The sequence below is a fragment of the Leptonychotes weddellii genome, chromosome 12 (assembly GCF_054177405.1).
Source record: "Leptonychotes weddellii isolate Sample4059 chromosome 12, ASM5417740v2, whole genome shotgun sequence".
Taxonomy (NCBI): domain Eukaryota; kingdom Metazoa; phylum Chordata; class Mammalia; order Carnivora; family Phocidae; genus Leptonychotes; species Leptonychotes weddellii.
Window position 1 is genome coordinate 34,425,778 of NC_138380.1, and position 25,838 is coordinate 34,451,615.

General features: G+C 37.2%; 2 protein-coding genes across 7 annotated transcripts in view; one reads left to right on the forward strand and one right to left on the reverse strand.

The window, feature by feature from the left end:
* LRRN3 (leucine rich repeat neuronal 3) overlaps positions 1–25,552 on the reverse strand; it is a 35,516-nt gene extending 9,964 nt beyond the window's left edge. Inside the window, exon 1 of the mRNA XM_031031454.2 lies at positions 25,415–25,552. The gene's annotated coding sequence lies outside the window, so the exon portion shown is untranslated. The remainder of the gene's footprint in view (positions 1–25,414) is intronic.
* Positions 1–25,838, forward strand: part of IMMP2L (inner mitochondrial membrane peptidase subunit 2) — a 750,329-nt gene that overhangs the window by 355,551 nt on the left and 368,940 nt on the right. The window lies entirely within an intron of this gene.

Here is a 25,838-nt window from a genome sequence, read left to right on the forward strand (position 1 = left end):
ACTTCTCTGTGGATGTACCAAGGAGGAGATGCTTAGTTCTGGCCATTTCACAGAAGCAGCCTGGCAAGTTCTGTGTTCTGTCACGATGCTGATTGAAAAAATCAACTGTGAAGTATACTTTGGAAACGTGGGGGGAAGAAGATTTAAAATCCACTATCTTTCAGATGAATTTTTACAATGCTAAAGCTTAAGAACAAAGCGTGCCTTCTTCCCTGTACCTCATTATGTGTATTATAAAGACTACAGAGTCTGAAGAAGAGAAACATTTGGATATTTAAGTTCAAAAATTGGTGAAGATAGGAAGTTGCCATGGCTACATTAAAGCCCAGTTTTTCCTTTTCTTCTATAGCAAATTGCTAGCTAAGTTCATTTGTGTAAGGAACTTAAATTCTATTTTCCCATTATCTGACTTTATATTCCTTTGTTGTAAGACTCAATCTTTCTTCAATTCTGATTGAAGGTTCCATATCCCAAAAGTTTTGAATTACACTAAATGCATTCCTGTAAAAGGGTATTCGTTTTTCCTTGACAAATATTTATTTTCCAGTTTTTCAAAACTAATTAATTGTTTGAATTTGTAGGTCAACTTCCAGAAAGTAGATAATGCTAACTAGAATAGTTTAATGAATATTATCTTATAGTATTTATCTGTTAAAAAATAGAGAGGAAGAAAATTTGCTTTGTGATATGAAATATGGGTCAGGTTTACTAGATGATTTTATAATTGTGGACAGGACATCTTACTTTCCTGTACCTCAAGTTATGGATCATTAACATTTAGAAATTGGTTATATGATAGTCAAGGTTCCTTCCCATTCTAAAAGGTGTATACTTCTCTGTGAACATGAAAGGTTTTTAAAAAGATGTCTAAAAGATAGTTGTGGGTAAACTGACTTAATTCAATTTAAACCTTTGTATATAACTGATTGCAAGTTTACATTCAGTACTGCAGGCTTATGTCATTAACGCATTAGGGTCAGTGAACTTTAGTCATGAGGTTTTTTAAACACTGTCTGATTAATTACCTGGAGTTATTCCTATTTCATTTCATGTTTATATCTACACAGTAATAAATGAAGAAGAGAGTTACTTTAGTCATCAAATTAAGGCATGCTAACCACTGGGTAAGTAAATCGCCTGGATTAGGTCCCTTGATTGAAAAATGTGTTGTCAGTAACTATTAATATTGACATATATACAATATAACCATTATGATTATTTGCTAAATTGAAAGCTAGGGCTTTTTTTTTTTTTAAGATTATTTATTTGAGAGTGAGAAAGAGAGCAAGCACAAGCCAGGGGAGGGGAAGTGGGAGAGGGAGAAGCAGACTCCCTGCTGAGCAGGGAGCCCCATGTGGGGCTTGATGCAGAGCTCGATCCCAGGACCCTGGGATCATGATCTGAGCCAGAGGCAGATGCTTAAGCAACTGAACCATCCAGGTGCCCAGAAAGATAGGGCTTTTTGATACTATTGAAGTTTCAGCCACCTGGATATATTTGGTATCCTATAAAATCAGCATATTTTTGGTGTTGTAAATTCCTAGGTGGAAATGGGTATAGAGATCCATTGGTTCTCAACCTCATTTCGATTGTGAAACCCTTTGTTCACATAAAGTCTTACTTGTATTTACATTAAGTCAAACATTGGAAAGAAGATCTATTCTGGTTAGCACAGGAGGTGGGGTGGTGTTGGAGAGTGTGAGAAGGCAGACATCTGGAAAGATCTAGATGCTACCCAGGTTGGCTTTCCTGCCCATAGCATCTGATCCTGAAAGGGCTCCAAAGACCTCACTTTCTGAACCATCCATCCTCTCTTAGGAATACAGTAGCGGAGGCCCTCAAAGGTGAAATGACTCATGCAAAGGTGGCTTATTCTAAAGGACTATTGAAAATTTGGAGAGACTTTAGGCATTCTTTCTAATGCAAATTCCTCCACCATCATCTCAGTCTATAGGCCTGCCACAGGTAGGTCTATTTCCCTTGGCTCTGACTGAATCCACGTTGGCTTCTCTCCTTGCAAGGTGGGAAGAATCCCCAAGTGTGGTGGGATAGCACTCAGCCTTCGTGGTCAATATTAGCCACCTAAGGGATAGCGCAGGAAAAAAGGAAATGCTCAGGAAGAGGGTGGGTATAGTAGTAGCAGTTAACAGTAATACATCAATGCCACACATGTCCCATGTGCCACTGGTCTCACATCTTACATGCATTCTCACAGGTAATCATCAGGTCCACTCTTTTTGTAGACGCCATTATCATCCTTACTTTATATATAAGGCCAAAAAGGTTAAATGACTTGCCAGTTCACTCTCCCTCAGATGTACATTCAGATCCTTTTGTTTTGCCTCTGAAGCCCAGTCTTAACCTTTAACCTTGTTAAAGTAAACAAGAAGGCAGTTAGACTGAAGTGGCCCTAAGGCCAGAGGGCCATGTAAGCAAACCAAAATCTAAGCCTGCCAATGCCTCACGGTTACAAAATTGAAACCAACCAGAAACAGCCAAGTCGGCTTTCAACTAGAGTCAATCAATAATTCTGTCTTTGCTCCCACACTTTCTCTATCAAAGTCTCTCTCCAAGTGCCTGTCAGTGGAGGCACTTCCAATAATATTCTTCAGTTTATCTTTTAATATTAGCAAACTCTACTTTCTCTCAAATGTTTATTAACATAGCACCCATCATCTTACTGTCTTTTCAGGAAGGTGTTTCCTCCCACTGGATGGGTACACTGGTTTTTGTTATCTGTTTCTCCTCTGATTAAAAAAAAAAAAAAAAAAAGTTTTATGCAAATGAAATTTCAAAGGCAGCCCAGTGGGAGCTAGAAAAAGAAAACCCATTTTCTGGGTCTAGTTTTGCTGTGCCAGTCAGATAAACCATATTGTTCTCTTAGTTCTGTGCAAAATGTGGGGTTCGAACGAAATTTTCACTATTGTTTCCAAATTGATTGTTAATGTTCTGTGAAATCCCATAGAGATTTCCTATATAGTTGCCATTATACAGAAGTCTTTTAATTAGAGCAAAATTAGTTTTGTTATTGTACAGAATTTATCTACTGAAATGTAATGGATACCCATACAGTTAATGGATACTATCATTGAGACTGATTTCCTTAGATTCTGGCATTTTCAGATTCTCACATCAGATATTTTGAGATTCTCAAACTGGCTTAGATTCTCTCCTATTCTTACAATAGGAATAGCTATAGGTACAAAGAGAAAAAAGAAGCGGGTAGATTTGATATTATTTTGTGTCCCTGTCATGTTTAAGACCTTGTATTTGAACACAGAGAACCTTCCTGCAGATCTTAAGTCATGTACTATTTCCATCCCTTATGAAATTAAGCTCAGGATGAATTTCTCTTAGAGAAACCAAGAGTAACTTAAATAGCACAATTCTTTTTTTCTCCCAAATCTTAAAATATGCTGTTAGGCAGATTTTGAGGGAGTCTTGGATTTTTTATCTTTTTTTCTTCTGCTGTTTTCAGATTTGAGGCTTGTGCTATGTGGGGAGATCCATAGGAATAAAGTAAAACAGGGTCAGGATAGTTTTCTTTAAAAAAATAATTCCAAATGTGGCACCCCCAAAACATGAGATTTGTGGAAGCTAGTTATAGCATAGCAACAACCGAGAAGGATAATTTTCAGTGCAGAAATTCCTCCTTTATAATTTTCTTTTAGAAAGTGGGGAATGAAGTCTGAGTCTCAGAAGTGTTTCATATTGGTGTAGTGATTTCTGTATACTCACAAATTACCAGCTTGTCGTGATACTGTCATTTCTCATTATGAAAAGAATTCTGATTTGTATTTATTTTTAATTATAGTTTTTGCTCAACCGAGCGCATCATTAATAGCATTATATGTGAAGTTGATTTTTGTACATGATTAGCAAAACAAATGATATTTCTAAGCCAGAACTCATCTCTTTATGCTTGTAGTCTATGAGAATCACTTCATGTATTGAGGAACACTATGGTAAAGTATAACAGTACTTAATTCAATATTGTGTGAGAGCCAGTGGATTTGGGGTGCCTGATTTGCTTTTTTATCTTCTTTTTTATATTCCCTTGTTATTTAGCATTTGTTTAGCCCGGAGTGTAGGCATTTTTGGGGAAAAGCACTCACTTATGCATTATCCTTAACATTCACTCATCTTAGACTGTAGTATAATCATCTTATTTTCCAATTTGGGAAACAGACTAATGGAAAGCTTGCTTCAGGTTATAATTGAACTATATAGATCTCTATTTAGGTGATTGACAGTACTTTGGCTGCAGCATGCAGACCCAAGAATTGAGAGAAGACCTTGTGACCTGTAGTAACTTCATTTCTAAAGTAAGATGCCCCTTAAGTGCTATTATTATATAATTTTTGTATTACTCTTAAATAAATAGGCTCAAAGTTCTTCCAGTATTTTGTCTGGTGCAAAAATAATCTTATTGACAGATAAATTTACATAGAGATTTCATGATATTTTCAGGTTTTCATCGTGTTTGTTTACATTTTACATGTGTGTCAAACTATGGTGTACATAAAGGGTGAGAATTTTACTAGGGTCAGAAGTAGTCTATGAAAGGATTCTTAGGAAATTTACAAATCCATAGAGAATTTGGAGATTTTTTTATTTGTATCTCAAAAACAATTTATGTATTTATATGGGAAAAATAATTATGCTCTTGGCAAAATGTGTGCATGCACGTACATGTCTATATGAAGATCCCTTTAGTTCTGTTCAGAAAATCTTCAATGTGATTGATTAAACTCTTGTACTAAAGTTTCCCATTTTGTTCCAATTTTTATTCCTATTGGTAGATATTTAGGGTAATTAATTTCGTTAGGCATGAATTTGTATTTAAAAATTTCACATGGGTGAAGAGGAAAACTCTTCCTACATAAGCTTTCCTTTTTTCCTTGATACTTTTGATTTCAAAAAGCTCATTCTTATTAGTCAGTTCCAGTTTATTTGGGAAGGTAGTGCAGTGGGATGATTTGTATATGATGCCATCCTTTTATCTTCAGAGGCATTTCTGGCTACATTTGAAGATAGTTTCCCTAGCAATCTCCTGATTGAAAGACAAGAAATACTCACAGTGTTGCCTTATAGTACAATGGTTTGGAAATGCATGTCTCATGGAGACCTGCTATCAGTTATCCTACATTTCAGATGAAAGCGTTTGGGGTAATTATGCAGATAATTCAAGCAATTTTTAAATCATTTTCTTCTTCATTGGAAGACAGCCAAATACCTTAACCCTAAGTCTTTGAGGTCTCCATTCTTTGAGTCACCTGAAGACTGTCCATCTCCCCGGTGTAGTTAAAAGAAAATAAGTAAACAATGATTCCAGCTCGAGCTGATTCTATGGACCCAAGTACAAGCATGCTGCCTTGTGTTTCTGATCTTACAAGCATTGCTCTCCCTAGGTCTTACACATGAGAGCATATATGTGCCCCTCCCACCTCTCCAAAAAAACAAGAAAAATAGTTTGTTCTATACTGTTGCTGCAAGTAAATGCTTTTATACCAGTCTCAGGAAGGATGGCTTTTTAAGCAGAGATATGTTACAAAAGGATGGTAGCAAAGAGGTTTTCATCACATCTGTACTCCTTGATTAGCTCAGTTTGGCAGAACAGAAAGTCATTGGTTTGTAAAGAAGATAAGAAAGCCTCTGGACAAAAATCCTATGATGTACTCCAGGTAGAGAATGAAGAGTATTTTAGTTGCAATATTATTAGAGAAAACTCAAAAAATTACATTCCAGAGAAGAATGTTCTTCTGACAAGAACTCAGAGCAGAGAGTCTCGGGCAGTTCAGTTTCTGTTCTGCCTATGATAAAATCTTGGTTTTTGTTTTTTTGGTTTTTTTTGCTACTGAACATAACAGCATAAATATCAGTGTGTTTTATATTTTTACTAAGCATTGTGAAAATAAATTGAGCTCCTGTGATTGAAATATTTCTTCAAATGCAGTGAACAAGAGAATAAGCTATAGCACCACATTTCAAGTGTGTCCTGGGGTCAGCCATGACTCCAATGATGGATGCTGCTTTTCTGTTACTGTAACTTAGAGCTGACAATACCGATACGGTCTGTATCATTAGTTCCTTATAACAAGCATGGCATTGTTTGTCTATTTTCATTTGAAAAGTGCCAGATTTCCTTCATGCCGTATGATTACCCCCTAACACTCCTGACAAACTGCTTCAAACAACAGGGCCATATTTGTGTCCCGGGCTGTAAGATTTTCAAACAGAACGACAATAAAAACTCCACTGAAAGCTTGACAAAAATCTTGCTGGGTTATGGTTTTGAGTCTTGAAAGTAATCATCTCAGCAAAGGTAAAGAGGGAATTTACATGTCTTTGGGCACATGTGTGCATCTTTCAGTGAGAAGACACTCATTAGTAGACCAGTCCCGGACTCTCTCCCTAAGCCCTGTGTTGACAAATGATGAATAGGAGATGACCTGGTGGTACTTTGAAGAAGTCTGAAGGGGCAGACAGAGTTAGGTCTTGACATGCAATAGGTCAGCGAAGTCTTATGATATGTTTCATGTGTGGAAATAAAAGGTACTATATGCTAGTTAAAGCTTTGAGTTTCCTTCTTCCTGTCACCTACCTTACAGCCACTTAACTTTGCAGGAATATCACAACAGCTCTTTACATGGGGTTCATTATATAGGACCGCCTCATGCAGACAACCCTGTGAGATTTGGTTGCCAGGGACTCCCTTGAATTCATTAGAAATTATTACTGACACAGGGGATCAAATTAATCCACATTATACCTGCTCATAATGGGCTTTATAAGTTTCCAGTGATATTTGACCACTATCCTCTTTAAGGATTAGGCTACATCTCGGTAGTGAACATTTGAGGGAATATGAGATCCCTAAAAACAGTGACATAAAAAAAAAAAAAAAGAAATCTGTATTATCTTTAGGTAGTGAATAGAAAGGACTAAAGTTAAATGAGGGAGTAAAAAAGGTGAAATGGTCATTTCTTTGAAATGGAAAATAGTACAATTTGTAGTGCCTACCAAATTTTAATTTTGTGTTAATGGGCAATATAGACCCTTGCTAACATTACTTCTTTTACAACAGCTACCTCAGGAAGAGCTTGGGCAATATGCCAACTTAAGCATCTTTTTGGGGGGTTGCACATGGCTAGAGGACCAGTCATGGAAAAAGAGTTCTAGATCTTAATGAGGAGAGAGGGTGCTTTCAAAATAATGTAAATTTGCACCCATTTTACACTTAAAAGCCTGGAATTCATTTCATATACAGATTAGATGAAAACTAGGTGGAAAACCACCTGTTTGGAAGAATTTCTTCGTGATAGACTCTCAATAGATAATTTAAGAATGTGTTTCAAACTGTCATTTTAGGCTAAGAAAAGCAAATGGTTTTACAGTATGTTATAGCAGCTTCACAGGGTAGGATATAATACATTTTTATTTTTGATTACTGGATTTCAGTTACGAGAAGACATTTTCCCTTCACATTATTACATGATTCAAAATCTAGAATCCTTTAAATTTGATCTGGGACATTCACCTAGATTTACTATTCTCATGTGTCCAACCAAAATTACTTTGTGAAATAAAGTTAATTTACCATTAATTTTCTATTGCAGGAATATTTCATACTGCTCAATAAAGAATTAGTCAACACTGATTTATATTATGGAAAACTTTCTCTGAAGCTAGAGTTGTGTGTACTTTATACTTACTTTTTAAAATATTATATTCACATTTTACACATTTTCTTCAAGTACAACCATGTAATAAAGTTTAGATCAAACCACTGTGGATCGGAGTTCAATATATAAATTGCAAATAGAATGAAATTTTTTTTCTGATTTCTGCTCATTGGAATTCATGTTGCTGGCTACTAAGATACAATATATCTTTGTGATTATTTCTGGTGCTGTATAGATTTTCTTGGAAGGTATAGGTTTGTTTCAGTGAATGAAAGCTGTCCTTAATATAGGAGAATTAAACTGTGTCAGGATAATGAAGAATATGGGATTGAAAAATTTTAGTTTAATGACTAATTCCCACTAATTGTCTGGAGAAACAGATTAGAAGAAGCATATAATTTTCTCTAATGTAGATTTAATTCCAATATCCATAGGCAGATAGGGTCATTGATGATTTATTTATCCTTGCATATTTCACTACAGTCCTGATCCTAAAAATTCCTTAAGGTGCTTGCCATTTCCATTAATTTCCTATTTCTGTCATATAACAATATCAGCAAACAACAAAAGCAACAAAAGTAATAGCAATCATAATGTGCTACATTGCAAACATCTAGTTCGGTTTTTATATATGTCCCTATTTGATTCCCACACTAATCCTGTTGGCATGTGCTCCTGGACCCTCTTTACAAGTGATACCTGATCATACACTGCCTTACCAATAAGTACAGCTTCCAGTCACTATCCCCGTTTCATTTTCCTTGCATAGCCTCTAAAGACTACCAGAAATGATTTATTTACCTTTGGTTTATTGCCTGCCTCCCACCACATCAAACCAATTTTCTAGATGACTTTTCTCAACACTGACAGACTTTTTGGTTCGGTGTGGGTGGAGGCCAGACCTTGTTGGTTGCCAGCTGATAGTGATCAAGTGGAAAAGTCGTCATTATCTCAACAGCCTCAAGTTTGTGTCTTTAATGAAGCCTAGTTGGAATAAAGAATCTGTGCTGGAATATGAACCTTACAGAAGACGCTGCTCCCCTAAATACTTTAGGGCATAAGAAAACACCCTTGTTGCAATAAAATTCATACATACTCTGTTAAAGACAAAAGTTAATGCAAACCAAAACAAGAGCTGCTATTAGTCAAAGTTGGGCAAATATTGTTGGCACCAAGTTTCAGCGGAAGCACCCAGAATTCATGAAGTGCATATGAAATGAATAAAATTTACTTGAAAATTTAAGCTCTGTATACTAGATTCTATAATATTATCAGCAGAGTTGGAAATATATAGGGTGACCCAGAACTTTGAAATGGACAGCTGGGCGTGGCAAAGAAATCTTTGGGGGTTCATTATGATCCAACAGTATTGCTCACTAGATCTGAAATAACAAATCTATTGCCTTGACATTTAATATGAGCATGAAAAACATTTATTGAATCTCCTATTTGAGATGAGAACCTCAGGAGCACCACGATTAAAGCATGTGGATTAAAAAAATTCCTTTCAGACATAGTGAGATACAAATGCTTATTGTGCATGTGCAGAATCTTTTTATTCATTGCTTCATGTTCAGTCGCGTCTTCTTGAACATGCTTATTTTGATTTTTTTAATGAATAGAAATGGGTTTAATGTAAGTGTACGAAGAACAAACCAAGACTTTTTGTGTGTGACAAAGGGCCCAGAGGGCTGAAACTGCCCCTATTCCCCTGTGACTGATCAGCTGAGTGTAAACTATTCATAACCGAACGTTGTCAGTAAGTTTCTCCCTGCTGGAGGACTGGGACTGTGACAGGAGGCGATTTGACATGCCTACATGATTTCAAGTATTAGACTTTAAATAAAAAAGGAGGGAAGAGATGGAGGGACAGTAGAAAAGAATGGAGAGAGGAGGAAGGAAAACAGGAGGGAGAGTAGGAGGAAGGGAATCTCTGAATCTCCACCAGCCTCTCTTTCACTTTCGAGTGAGAGAAACTCTAAGTATTATCTATTCATGAGCATCTGCAAATCACATTGCAGCTTAACTGTGTCTTCCCTGATTTAATAGAAACTTTGATTGTTTTCTAGGATTTACATTCAAAGTAATTGTTTTTGCATTTTAATATAGTAAGAAGTAGATTGCATAAATGCATAACATATTAGAAATGCTATTAAGCAAATGATTCTATGTGGTACTGTTGAATGAGTGTTTTCCTTTTATCTTCTGAACAAAACACAAATTTCTCCAATTATTTTTAAATTGATTGTTCTCTATTGTTGCCCAAGGAAAAGTGAAAAAAAATCTATTTGTGTGTTCATTCCATTTCTTCCGTATGATTAAATGGAGCAGCAGAAGACTAATACAGCATACAGTCAGGTACTTTTCCCTCCAAGATCTGTAAAGGGCCCTTTTATCTGCATACTGCATATGGAGTATTTTCACACACTGAGGCTTCAGTTCCTCCTACCTTATTGTTACTTTTATTATAAATACCTAGTATCGTTTAGCAGCCATACCTCACCAATCTTTGCCCTATTTGAGTTCCTGCCTCAAAATAGTGAGTCCTTCAGTGAAGCCTAGGGTGGTGAGAAACTCAAGAGGGTTTTCACATTGCATTCGTGGTGATGATGGAGGACATAACTGTTCGTTTTTTAAGTGGACCATTTTTCTTAGCTTGCTCAAACTCCCTGAACTTCCAGAGAGAAGAGACTCCTATTGTTTCAAGAGCTGAAAACTGAGCTCTTTCAAAGAGTTGACTTTCCCACATCAGACCACTGTCTGGGGAGTTTGCAAAGTTATCTAACTTGCCATTCGATACGGAGAACAATGACCGGAGCTTTTATTGTTCCATTTTCAGGGCCTTAAATATTCTACATATCTGCCTTCACTCTCTTAGCTCCCAGGGGAGAAGTAAATAGGTAAGGGATGAGTTTTCTTCTTCCCATTTTCTTCAGCTTGGAGCTATTAATTTGCGAGCTCCGTGGTGCACAGATGTTGGTAACCTGATGTGTTCTAAGGTCACGCGTAGCATCTTTGTGAACAGACTATGTTATGTGTTACTGGGAGATTAAGAATGTGCTTCCATGAAAACTAATGATCTTTTCTTTGCACCTTGCTCTTGTTTTTGGCTCAGAAAAATAATCTTGCCTTGCTGATGCTTTAAGAGTCGAGCTCTTTAGTGTATTCCTCGGCTTATCATGCATGAATTTGATACATACATCAGTGGAGTTAAATTGGCTAAAAGAGCTGCCGATGATAAAAGTGGGGATGCTATATATGACTATGGCCCTATCACATTCATGTGACTCAGGCAATCTGTATCTATCTCCTTTATATTTCTATGGATTTTTTTTTCTTCCCTACTTGCATAAATTGGTAGTATACATGATAAAAAATGCAAATGACGGAAAGCCAGCCCATTTTTTAAGCTATGAAAAAATAAACCTACTGTCAGGAGATTTGTTCTCTTGGGGCGGGAGGAACAATGAAAAGGCATGCTGTATTTGTGTCTTGAAAGGTACTTTGAGGTTTTTGTTTTGTTTTGTTTTTTTCCTTCCAGCAAGCTAAATAGCACATGACAGTTGCCACAGCAACCCATTTCTGTGATTTGCAGAATAGGGGAGCAAACCAGATGTCAATTGTCAGTCAATAAGTGTTTGTTGTCATAGAAGATGGTAACATATGCAATCTCATTTGGTCAATTTATATACTTTTGTGGTGTTTTGTTCTCATCTGCTCCTTTCCACATGCTGTCATGAATTAGTATTCCATTCTTCGGCTGTACCATTTCTGAGTTTCATACATGATGTTAAGTGGAAAAACTAGATGCCAGATTTACAGAAGGTTGTTGTTGCAAAATGAGGGTTATTTGGCATCTGTTTTGTCATTTTTCAACATATTGACTCTTGGATTCTTCGGTTTATCTCAGGGAGAGGAATCAAATTACTCTTAAAGGGCACTTTAAAAGGTTTTGTGATTATTTTGTTTGGAAATACAAATTTATTTACAAATTTATTTGTCAATTTTCAATCTACAGAAATAAGTACATTTCTGTTTTCATGATTCCTTTGATATGGTGATAGAAATTGTTCTGCACTGGGAGCTCTTGGAAGTCTATGGTCAAGCTTTTGTCTCTGTGTTTTGGCAAGTGGATCCATACATTGCACCCAACTCACTTCTAACTCCTTTTCCCTTCCCCTCATTTTTCCTTCTCTCATGTGTATAAGACTATCCCCTTCCCTCTGCTTGCTTTTCCTTTCTTCCCCATTGTTCCAGAAGTCATGACTCTCTTGTTCCAGATTTTGCTTCTGCTTCCAGTGGAATGAGAGCCTGGGTATTTGCGTGCATATTTTTAATTAATGAATAGTGCAGCTTACAGCTTATGAGAGTACATTAATATCTCTTCCCCTGCTTCCCCTCGGCAAGTCCTCCACATTTTCCATCCCTGCCTTCTAACAACCCTCCTTTTCCCCACATTTAAAAATCTTTCTTTAGCAGGTGTTCCAAAAAGCCAAACCCCAAAAAGACTAGGTAGAGGGATTAATGCTGAGGCTTTTCTCTTATTTAGCACCATTTTAAACTATTGCTGGCAACCATACTTAATACTTTCATGTATCTCCCTTCTTCCCTTTTTAAACTGAGAGCCCCAACAATTGAAGTGATGGTGTTAGTTACTCAACTGACAGCATAATGATACTCAAAATATATAAACTGGGAGCACTAGCAGCACATGTGAGAACATTTCTAGAACAAAAGGTTGTATTTGGTAAATCTAAAGCAGATGACAGAAGACACTTTCATTCCCTAGAATAATACTGAACTGTGGCTTACAGAACTATACATTTATGGGGCAGCAGGACACAGAGGAAGTGGGAGAAAGAGAATTGTACGACTTCTCTCTCCTCTCTACCTGGGGTTCCATCCTTTCCGACTCTGTAACACTAGCCAGAGCTGTGAAAAATGAAGGCATGCATGAAGGAAGGAAAGAAAAAATTCATCAACAGTAGGAGTCATTTTTCTAGCAAGGTTGACTTTCAGAAATGTTGCCTGAGTATAAGCCCAAACCCAGAGATTTGAGTGGTGTTATGCTTGAAAACTGAAAATGAAAATATAGCCTTTCCTCCAAAGTGGTGTCATAGGAATATCACTTTTCACGATTCCCACTTTGCCCCACACTTAACCTTAAGATTTCTTAAGTAGCCAATGCAAATGCTTGATCTGGTACTCCTGCTCTCTGACTCTTAAAATGGCGGTCTATAGATGCAGCCTAGTAATGAAAGGATCAGACATGGACTCTAATTCTTTCTCTTCCTCTGACGTTGATTCCTAATCTATTAAAAGATGGGTGTTAAATGGTATCTACACAGAGAGATGTCGTGAAAGTTAAAACAAATAATGCATTAAAAATTCTTAGTATAAAAACGTTCTTATTACTGCATCAGAAACATAGAAAGTAATCACTAAATGTTAATCACTACCAAATTAATAATAGTCATAGTAATGGTTATCACTTATTAAAATTTATTGTAACTTATACTAATTTTGGAGATGGAGATGTGAGAACAGGAGAAATGGCAGAGCAAAATAGATTTACTTCAATGGTATTTGACTTTAATTTCCATTAAAGATTGCAGAATTTTATTGGCCAGTGGATTTTTTTCCAGAGTTTTCTATGAAAATAACTCTTAAAAGGCACCACAATACTTGTCATCTCAGTTATATGGCATGTCTTAGAAGGAGAAATATTATTGGAGACCAGGTACAAGTAAATGTGGCTAGACTTAATTGAAATGTTTGTAAACTGGTAAGAAACTATTAACAGTTGGCAAATTATTTTAAGTCCAATATTTGGGGGTGTGTATGCATGCTTATATTAAGATGGCATTGGAATAGATAGAGAAATACAGTTGTTAACTAAATCTACAAAAACGCGAATACAGCTTTTCTGAGATGATAGAATAGGACTACTGTATTTCTTATGATGTGATTACATTTTGGGGGAAACAAAATCTTACATAGATTGTTAAAATTTAACTTAAACATCATTCATTTGTACTCACAAGGAGGATTTTTCACATGAGAGAAAAATGAGAACTATCTCTATGAAATCACTATAATAAATGGACACAGTGGTACTGAAGAAGATGATGTGATTGTCAACAATGTAAATTTTTTTTTAAAGATTTTATTTATTTATTTGACAGAGAGAGATATAGTGAGAGAGGGAACACAAGCAGGCAGAGTGGGAGAGGGAGAAGCAGGCTTCCTGCGGAGCAGGGAGCCTGATGCAGGACTCGATCCCAGGACCCTGGGACCATGACCTGAGCCGAAGGCAGGCACTTAACGACTGAGCCACCCAGGCACCCCAACAATGTAAAAATTTTAATGCAACAACTCAGGGGCTTGAGTGCCCATTATTCTAGACTATGCATTCTTTGGGGATGAAACTTACATCAGGGTCTTAATAAAAGCTCACAAAAATAACTTGGCAATGAGATTTATAATTTCAGAGATTGTAGTTATTTTGTGTGTGTTATAAAGTTTCTTAGGGTCCCAGCAAAGAGGATTATTGTGGAATAGTCTCGGAGCCTTTTAAATTTTAGATGGAATGTCCAAAGAGAAGAAATTTCCAATGGAGTAGCACAAAGAACTGGGATCATTCTATTTCTGTTTTGGATAAATATGAAACTTTTTGTATAGTTGCCATTTTGTGTGTTTTTCCTTTTAAGAATCTCTCTCTTTCTCTCTCTTTTTCCGTGACTTAAAAGGGAAACAAAACAACTCTTCAGCTAAAATTGCTTTAGGGCACATATTCAAAACCCCAGTCCCAAATACTTCATATACTTGATGCAGAGCAGCAACATATTACTGTCAATAAAATGCCACTCTAAAGAGGCATCTTGAAAAGTGGCTGGAGAATGAATTGGACTTCTGCGAGACTCCCAGCAGCTAAGAGGTTGTACATATATGGGCCCTTCACAGAGAAGGCACTGCTGAATTTCCCTACAGAGTTGACTTTGGGAACTTTTGGTCATAACGGTGCTTAAGAAAATGATTTGATAGGAGCATATGGGCCCAATCTTTTTGAAACCCGACCACGACAGTCAATGTGGGCTGTGAAATAACCACTATGCAGGGACTGAATCACCTGGTTTCTGGTTCTAGTTATGTATTTAAGTAATGAGTCCCTTTGAGCAAGTGACCTAATATCTGTAAAATCTCTCTCAGTTTGACAATTCTGTTATACCAGTTCTGACTCCTTATATTAGCCAATGATCTTTGAGAGCAAATCAATGGGCAGCATAGAATTCATTCATTAATGGTGTCAGTGGGCAGCCTCTGGGTGACCCTCAGCTCAGTTGCACGTAAAATGTAGTATAGTACATGAAAATAGGAGTTCATGAACATGTGGGAAATAAAGGGTATTGCCCACTTCTGGTATATACTCCCCCCTACCATGCTACAGACATTATCTGAGAGCCAAGAAATGACTGAATGGCAGTAGAGATAGGGACCGTCGGTACCACAGACTTACAAGCATATTACTAAAAGCATCCGCTTGAATGTCTGTCAGATCTCTTATCAAATCCCTAACTCATTGAGCCATATCCTAGTCCCAATCTTCTCTGGGGAAAACACAACACAGTGTACCTGTTTTATGAATATTTTGTATTGATTCAGGCAATTAATTGTCTCAAATAAACAAACTTTACAAACCTGAAACAAGAGTGGCAGACAATGGACAAAGAAAAAGGACCTGAATCTTTAATCATCAGTTCTGAAACTTGGTGCCAAAAAAAAAAAAAAAAAAAATCACCAGGGATTCTTATATTCTTCCAGAGATTCTAATATTCTATGTTAAAAATAAGCGCCCAAGTGAATTTGATGTAGCTCATCAGAGACAGCCTAATAAATTTTGCTTTCACATTAAAAATGAAGCAAAATATACAAACATATATATAACATTTAAACAATAAATGTGTTAGCAATACTTTTGGAATATGGTGCCTTCCAAAATTTTGACAGCATGGTACCTCTTAAGATGGGAGAATTTAGATGGATAGACAGATTTGGTTCTCTTCGCTGTGTCATACATACATCATTCCTTATCAATTCTTGAGATTCCATTTATTGACTATCCTGTATCCGTGGTGATTGAGTAAATGACCATGATATGAACATGTCTAAATGAATGCCTAAGTGGTATATTACCTCAGAATATCTCTCCTTTCAAAGATTCATAGACATCTCAATCAAGTAAAGTAGAGTAGCACACAGATTTATAATTTAACATGATTATGTCAAACAGGAAGCTCCTTGCTTAAGTGAGGTTAAGAACTCAATATACCATTACCTTCAGTGTGGTGTGGAAAGGAGTGGAGGCAGGACGTGGCAGTCAAGGAGTTTACTACTCTAGACAGGAAAACTTCTTTATGGGCAGATGTAAACTTGTAAGTGTTCATCATCTTTCCTAGGTGTACACGATATTTAAAAATAGAAGGAAGTTTTCAGATATTGCCCAGATCTGATAAGCAACATTCAGGGATGAAAGATGAGGTTGAAATCTTGTTCTGTATGTTCGATTTGCAAGATATTCATGGAAAAGAAAAATTTTCTTATTTTGTTAGGGATTTGCATTCCCTAAGAAATGATAAAGATCTTAGCTGTTCATAAGTCCTTCTGGACTTCAACCATGATTTTTTTTTAAACACACTACATTTCTGAAGTTACACAGATTTATGAGAATGTTTGAGTAAAAAAAATCCACAAGTAATACTTTTATTTTAGGTTAGTTGAGTTATGTTAAGTGTTCATTCTGTCATTCTTGAAATACTATCAGGTGGCACCAGGTGGTAAAACTATCAAGTTTGCTTAATTATTATATGGGCTTTCTGATCTTTGCTGAGAAGCTTAAAACTATAGAAGGAACCTATTGTTGGATGCTTCTGCATAAAAAGTAAAATGCTTCTCAAAGGAGAAATGTATTATGCTTATTCTAAGAAATATGTGATGTAGGAGGCACAATAACATGGTTTTAATAGAATAGGTTTTGGAGTCAGACATTTGCTTCTTCATTCTGTTCCTTTGTGGGGCTGTGCGCTTCGGTGACATGAGGTGTGAAAGAACTTAACCAGGACCCAGGCTGTGGTACATGTTGAAAGGCTGTTGGCCAGCATCCCCTCTCTCCTCTGCTCCTCATTGTTGTGTATGAATGTAAGAAGTAGTAGGAAAAAAAATCCAAAACTTTAATCTAACTAATCTAACTATACATCCTTTATTTCTTACATGTGTTGAATTAGGTTTTTCATGAGGCATGGATATCTTAGCTGTCTACCACCTCAGACTTGAAGTTCATTTTTCATTTGTCCAATTACTTACATTTTTTTTTTTAAATCTTCCTTCTGAAAAGAAAATGTACATGAACATGAGCTCTTGAAACCCCATTCCTAATCATGGGAAGAATCCTTAGTAACATTTTGTACTTAATTGCACATTCAGCTTTTTTAATGTAGGACAGTCAAACTGAAGGACTCCCCAGACAGCTCTTTGAGGAGGTCACTCAGTGAGAAATGCTGAAGTTTTGCAAACAGCTGGAGTAGAACACTTCTGCTGAAGTTTTAGGTTTGGCTCAGCACATTCAGTTTGAAAAACAGGTTTTGTCTATTAACTTTACGGAGCTATAAGCTTATTAATACTGAGGAGGATTGATGAACTTTACTGAAAATTGATGATCATACTAGCAGTGAAATAGTATTCACTGTTTTGATGCTTCTTGTTTAAAAGAGAATGCATTAGTAAGGAAGGATCCACAGATTAGAATTAGGGCTGTGGACAGACTGGTATAAATAATGAAAATTAAGACTTACAAGCTAAGCTTTGCATTTTTCCTTTGTGCCAGTTATTGCGGTGCATGGCCACAGGTAAAGAAGCATGTTAGACTCTACTGATGGAAAAATAGTGGAAGAGAACTATAAGCTGCCGGATCTCAAGTCTGGCTGTGAACTGAACTGCAAAAATCATTTTAGTTTATCAAATAGTGATACCCACATATAAATAAGTCAATCATCACTCTTCCTCCAGAAACAACAACAGCAAAAAGAAAACAAGAATGAATCTTGCAGAGATAATATCCTCGTGTGAGCAGAATGCATGGTAGGAGATGATAAATGGAATGATTATGTTTTGATAGAGAATCTGATGCCAGAAGGCAGCATGGATGAGCTGTGTTTAGGTAGTACCAACAAGAGGCAGTGTTGGCCTCATGCATAAAAGCCATGTTCTTTAGAGCCAAACCGACCTAGGTTCCTTTTCCTGGTCTGCCTTTCATTAGTTGAGGCAAGTTGCTTTTCTTCTTTAAGCCTTAATTTCCTCATTTGTAAAGTGGGGTTAGTAACAGTACTTGCTCCACATGGTTATTATGAGAATTACAAGGGAAAACACATGCAAAGTGCTTAGCACAATGTTTGGCACAGAAAACGCCTGTATGTAAAAAAGGAGATCTGCTAATATTATGACCAGTCCCTTAGCCAGTAAAGGATTGTCGAAGACATGATGTGATCTGAACACTTAAGGTCTCTACTGAAAGTATTTTATGTCAAAAGACAGTTAATTCTTCACTTCCTTGATTGTTTTGTCCAACAGCTGCACACTGTGATACACTGTGATACAATTTATAGTGTAAGTGAAAGATGAGCCTCGGATGTTTACATGAAATTTGCTTGCTCATTAAAAATAAAGTAACTGATTATGGAAATGGTAGTTTGGCAAATGCCTCACTGATTTTAAAAAGTTAGCTGAACATCACCTTATGACACTCCTTGAGCAGCTGTAGTGTTTGTGTAAAAAAATCAGTGGGTGATAAACTACAAAAGAGGAAAAAATATAAATTATGTGTTTGGTAAGTGAATCAGTTCAGCTAGTCACACAAGATACTGACTTGTTGGATGAATACAGTCTAAGCTCCTATCTTATAATGACATATGTTTTTCATTCAAAAATTACTAGGACTAGAGCTTCCAAGGCTTACATGTGCTTAGAATGTCTTTTTCCCCCCCCGCAAACGGTGGTAGCATTGTTTTTCTCTTTCCATCCTATTGCACTTTCTCTTAAATGATACAGCATTGTTACCTAGACTGAGCCCCATTTTGCCTACTTTATTGTTTTGTTCTCAGTCCTTAGGCAGACGCGGTGGAAGGCCATTATCCCCTTGGCCTTTGTAGAAATCAAAATATGATCTGTCTAGATGTATTTTCAAATTCCCCCTGCAACTATTGAAATTTCAATAAAGGCCATTGTGGTTCCATATACTCTTTGTGGAACAGATTAAGTAATTCGTGATTCTGAGTGACCAATTTTTAATGAAAATAAAATTCAATGTAGAGCCCAGAGACACTGTTAGTAAACAGTGATAAGACCACTATGTCTTGGGCATATGAATATAGTGATGAGAAAAATATTCTAGGGAGATACAAAGGCCAATATGAATTGTATCTCTAAAAATACATGTCTGTTTTAAAACTTTTTTGAGTTTTTATTTTTTTCTTAACAAAAGCAAAGCATAAATTAGCTGACAATGTAATTTAAATGCCTTGACCTTTCAGTATTATCAGACCGTAAGATATTATGGATAAATTTTACTCCTGTGGAATGAATCTACCAAAATATTTGCCTTTTGTTTCTTTGCAGTCATTTTATTAATTCAGTTTTGTAATTTTAGAGAAATTTTAGAGAAAACTTGTAATAAGCACAAATCAATCTTCTCTACCACAATGAAAAGAAAGCCTCTTTAAATATTTTCAGTAGTCAAAATATATAACATTTGAGAAACAAACATTTGAGGTTCAAACTGAGAGGGAGATGGGTTAGCCTGGTGATGGGTATTAAAGAGGGCACGTACTGCATGGAGCACTAGGTGTTATACACAAACAATGAATCATGGAACACTACATCAAAAACTAATGATGTAATGTATGGTGATTAACATAACATAATAAAAAAAAAAGAAAAAAAATATAGCATTATTTAAGTCATTGTAAGTGTTGGGAGTCCTGAGCCTTCCTGATGGCCATTGCTTAGTCCATGGCACATTAGCAGGCTTGGTCCCAGGGGAGTATTCACTCATTGCATTCACCCGTTCCTGGACTCCCTGCATTGAACAAGTCAGGAAACAATGCCTCCTCTCTTACTCTTCAGGGAATTAAATCCCAGAGGTTTCAGGCCTCCAGAAATGGAAAGGGTTTCCTGTTGATGCTAGGCCCTTAATTGATTCAGTGAGTCTTTGGGGAGTCCGTGGGCCTTTTCAATACAGATATGGAAAAATATGGTAGAAAAAAATGTTTACATAGAGTAGCTGATTATTTGTGGAATGCTTCACTTTCTGGAGATAAAACTTTGTATGACAACCTTTCGTACATGAGTTTTAGGGATTTTCACCTATTCCAAGGACAATATTACTTTTGAAAGACAAGATTTCCCCTAGAGGGCTCTCAGAATAATGTGAATATACTTACTGGCATATTGAGGTCTTTGTATGTCATTATCTCCCCAAGACAGACTAACCAGGAAGGAGAAACCAGAGTTGTTGCTTTTATGTTGACACTTTACCCATTAGTGGTACATCAAGTGATTTTTAAGGACTTTGTTCATAATTTTCCAGCAACATGGAACTTGCCTGAATAACTTACTCATTCCATTTTATCCAGTTTTGAGACCTTTGCCAACTGTTTATCAAAGTGTTAATGCTGTTAGATAAACATACAGATGAGTGCGTAGAACAACATGCAATCTTTTTCTCCAAGAATAGATGTTGTGTTTTTCATATTTAACTCGGTTATATCATTAGCTCTGATTTAAATTAAGAAGTACAGATTTTTATTTGTAAAAATCTGCCCACATAGAGTGGTATGGTGCAAAGGACATAGAACTTGGAAGGGTAAGTCTAGAGTGGGAGTTCAGAAAAATGAGAGTCTATATTTCTAAAAGACTCACAAAGTGCCAGGTACTATGATCAGTGCTGTACCCATCTTTGCAGTCAGAAGACCCTAACTTCTCCACATGTTAGGTCCCTGCCTGTGGCAAATCTCTAACCTCATGGAACCTCATTCTCTAATCTTAAAAGGAAGATGATAGCATCATACCTACCTTACCAAATTGTTGTGAGGAGCAAATGTCATTGTTGAGAAAGTGCTCTGTAAACAAACAATATCGCTCTAAACAAATATTCACAATTATTATGTTACTTTTTTATATCCTTTTTTACTCCCCCAAAGTTTTTGAGCCAGTTCATTACTATTATCCTAAGCAAAATTTGGAGAGCACATTTAGAAACCAAGAAAAATTTGCCAGAAAGAAAAAAAACAGGGCTCTGAAATTAAGGGGAGATGTCATTGCCTACAGAGTCTCACTCAAACTTTGGAAGTGAAAAGTTAAGGCCGGATGGGGAGATGGAGAGAGGGAAGTAGGGATTGCTATCCTGAGAATGTCCTCACTGTTTTCCAGTAAGGTATGTAAGCCAAGCATGGACCCTGAGAATGGACACTGGATTTAATGAGGCCACATGTAAATGCCTTAAAATATTACAGTGAAACCCAGTAAAAAAGGAGGTGGGGATTCTCTTCAAAATTCCTGGAAAAACTTCTAATGGATAACCAATAGTTGAATCTCTACAGCTGAAGGGTAGCAATAATGTTATCAAGATGTTTTAAAAACAAGGCAAAGCTCTTATTTTTATGACTCCTTACAAAACATAGTGGGCTACATCCAAAAGATGATCAGTTTGAAATATTTGGGTGTATATACTTAACACATGGTTATTGCTTCTAGTGTTGAATGCCTACTTTTGCTTTTCAAGTACTTGATTATCTGATAAACATTTCCTTAAATTTTGTGGGGTTTTTGGGGGCACATATCTATAAGCCTTTTTTCTTTAAAAAAAATATTTGAAAGACTGAGTAGGTGGAGTTTTAATGGAGTGCTGGAGGGAGCACTCTAAAGGGATCTACTCTAGGCCTTGATAAAGAACTGTATGATTTGGACTAAAGATGTTAGACCTTTTGTGTCTCAGTTTCCTCACCTGTGAAATGAGCATATTAGACCATCTTCTAAAGGTCCTTTTTAATCCTAAAATTCTATTATTATATGAAAATATGTTTTCCTTCTCATTCTCTTATGCTGAAACTGTGTATGTGCACCTTAAAAAAAGAAAAAGCCCTCCCTTATCGTGGCCTAAGATAAATTAACATGATGGCAAGCAGTTATGTACAAACTTCCCAGTTATGGAAATGTAGTGGATGGCTGGCTGGGTACCATATTTCTTCACAAAGATTTGAGATGAGCATTTTGTCTTTTTTTCTAACCCTGTATTTAATGACCTCTAAATAGCATCTACTGAGGTCTTTTTCCACCCCTCCCATCGTATTAAAGAAAACATTTTTATTTCTCCATTACTTTTTCTATCCTCTGGCACCACCTACTTTCTTTATATTAGAATTTGATTTGCTTTTACATTGCGGTCAGAGGAAGAATTGTAACCATGTCCTACCTCCCAGGTGTCGAAGCAGACATCACTTTATCAGAGGAGAGGCAGGGAGGAATTCACGGAGCTCTGTGCGGGACCTGTGTTCAGCGACAACACACTGAAGCTTTCTGAAGTACTCACTGCCTGGCCAGTATCGGAGAGCTTTATCTTTGACAGCATGGACAAGCTGTGCTGGTGTATTGCCCAGTGTTTACCTGCTTTATTTAGTTTCATGGGACTAAAGAGTGATAGATACGTAAGTGATTAAACCCTCGGAACCAGGTGGATGTGGAACATTTTAGTGGGCTGCAGATGGATCCATTGTTTCTTCAGATTGGCTAGAGCTACATTATTTTGAATTATTCTTTGGGGGCATCCTTCCTGAGGCTAGAAGGAGGGACTCATTTTTTTAGTATGCTAGTAGCTTCCTCTTAATGATCTCCTTCAAATTCCCCAACAGATACCTCATCTGTGATCATCTTCAGGGGCTCCTAAGTAATAACATTTAACTTACATAAGTGTTATTTTTTAAACTCAGGTTCCAGACATTTCTGATCAACTTAATTAGTTTGCAAGGAATATCACCATGCCACATCACACAGAAATTTTGCACTAGAGAAAATTCAGAGTGGGGCGGGGGGAAGTAAAACACCAAGCCCATTTTGTAGCAAAAGAGAAAAAAGGAAGAAAAAGGAAGAAGCGATAGGTGCAAAAAAGAACAAAGAAATAATAAAATACAGTTAATGAATCCTAAGTTGATTACCTTTTTCATAGGTCCCTAAATTTCTGGCCTAGAAAGCAGATAACACTGTTTACGAAGCCATTAACAGCAACAACCACCACCAAAGAAAAAAATTCCACCTACTCATCAGCATTCTAACTCAGTGTGTTGCCTGTGACAAGCGACACTCTTGAAAAGATGATCCTTCGACGCTTGTCTTGCCAGAAAGCTATTTCTGGCATAGCTACATGACTGGGGAGACTACGGCTAAGTCTTCCAGGCATGTTCCTGTGGCCATCATCTGGCATTGGTAGATGCTGATCAGATCACCAAACTCCCTGGCGTGCATGGGGTGACAACACTGGGGAGGGAATGATTGTATTTCTCAGACTCAAGTGGGCACAGTGTTGTTCTGTGCAATCCACAAAATATGTATGTGGGCTTTACCAAGGTTAAAGCGTGACTCCACTGTTCTTAGGTATCACTGATTGCAATTTAAAAATAGGCTCTGTCAGATTTAAGTATGTGTGAGTTTGGTATGGAAAGTTTCCCTGGAAAAGGTCTAAGAAAAACTGAAGTCAATACTGCAGTGCTACATTATCCAGGAGTTTGCAATCGGGAGGCTGAATGTCTGCTTCAAGCTTTTCCTCTTAGGAGGTACATCAAAAATCTCAGATCTGTTCTGTGGCAAAAACAGCACTTGTAATGATAGCAGGAAAGCAAAGAAAACGCCTTTTCCTCTTTGTAATAAATCATTTTGTTTTCTCTATAGATTGCATGTGGCGTTTGAGGCAGAGTGAGCCGGGCTGCCAATACTGCGAGCTAATGCTTCAGCACCTTTGGTTTTCCTCTCTGAGCAGGAAACCTCTTCTTAAACTTGTTCATTTTACAGAGGGAAAATCGAAGCCAGTGGCATATTGTCAGAGCTGTTTTATTGTCATCATTTACAAAGGTCACTGGAATTAATTGACTTCTTACATATTGTAAAGTGACTCATATTTTGACACATTTATGGGCAAGTGTCAGGATCTAAGTGACTGGTTATTGTCTTTTGGTTTTGGCCCATATTATAAACTAGGAAACCAATAATAACTCTGAAATCACATTTGTAAGGGGAAAAAAAAATACCGTGCAGTTGGAAAGAAGCAGACTCCATTAACTATTTGGTCAGTTAAACTAAAGGAAGGGAAGAGAGAGCTCCAGAAGACGAAATGCAAATACCGGGTTTGTTTTAATGTCTTTACAGGACCCATTAAAGGAGGCAGTGAATGTTTCCACAAACATCCTCAATTGATGTTGTCTGTTTGAAAGCATATTCTAAGTAGCTGGCTTCCTTTTACAAGACTGGAAGTATAAATTAACCCACACCGTGTTCCATGAATCATCAGTACATGGATGCTCATAGTTTACTGAGAGTAATTCTGTCTCAAAGGTATTGCTTCTGAAACTAAAGAGAAATGTAGGATATGAGTAATATTTATAGTACCAGGGCAGGCACACTATTTTCCTAGGTAGATATTTTGAATCCTTACTTCTTGCCTTTCTCTTCTTCACACTATCCCCTTTTCACTAAATTTTAAGGAAGGTTCTACTCATATTCATAGCCTGCTCTCACTAAAATTAGAGGCATGGAAACAAGGACATATTGTTAAAAATAAATAAATTAGAGGCAAATTAAGCCACATAGCTCAATAACAGCAAAGGGAATATAGTAGTCGGTTTGAACAAAAATCTTCTGAAATAGCAAATGTACTTTAAAGCCACCCTGCTGTGATTCTGTTAATTACCAAAGAAGATGAGAACTCTCCTGGTTCATGGGATCCTTTTGCCTCGCGTGTGTTGGTTGCAGCTGCATTAGCAATCAGACATTTGCACTGTCCCTTCAGACCAGCGGGGGGGATGTTATTAAAGGGAAGTCATTTACCCCAGTCCGTAAGATGTAGCCTGGCAGAAATTCAATAACTGTTTGTGATATGCCCATTCTGCCACTCTGCTTAATGATTTTAGCTCTTGACATACAGCACCATTTGCCTTAATCTCCATCCGCTGGGTGAAAGGGAGAAAAATGCCCCATTTAGGGGGTTGGTTTCAAAATACAGAATGATGTGTGATCCGCTTTTCATTACAAATAATGTGAAGAAAAAAGAAGAAAATTCCCCCCTTCTCCTTCCTCTCCGCTCCACTCCCACTGTCCCCTTCTCCCCTCTCCCCCTCCCCTCTCTCCTCTCCCCAGCACTGCTTTTTCTCTCCCACTCACAGCCTCTGATGGGCGTTCAAGCTAGTAAAATGCATGTTGGAGAATCCCACAAACACAGCTCAGCATACCCAAAGCCAGAGGGCTTTTGCATTTGAATTTCTCCTCAAAAGTAAAATGGAAAGAAGAATGCTTTAGAATTCAGACAAGACGAAAACATCAACGGAGAATTTAGGTTTGGAAAAAAAAGAAAACAAACCAAGCATCAACTAAAGAAATAGAGCATATTTAAATAGAAATGTATATTTTAAACTTACCTTGCCAAAGCAGTTTCTGTGATACACCACCTTCCGTGTCCCTCTGTGCTGGCTTCCTCAGTTCTTCAGTTGCGATAATCATCACATGGTTGTGTTCTTGCCCGGGTGTAAATAGGTGCATGTGTGTGTGTAATAAAGTATACACAAACATGTACTATAGGTGGGCACACATGCGAGCGAGCTTATGTCTATATTCTAAGATATAAAGGAAGGCAGGAGGCTGCAGCTAGGGTTCCTTCTTTTCTCCGGAACTCTTTCTCTCAGCCAGCAGGCTGAGGCTCTCAATCCAGTGAAGAGAGATCCTGGGAGCTGGCTTTCTTTCTGCTTGTTTCCATGGTGGTTAGTGGTGCATCGTTCACCCGATCAGTTGTCACACTGACATGGTGCTGCCTGCTCAGCGGTCATTAATAACTGAACACCCTCC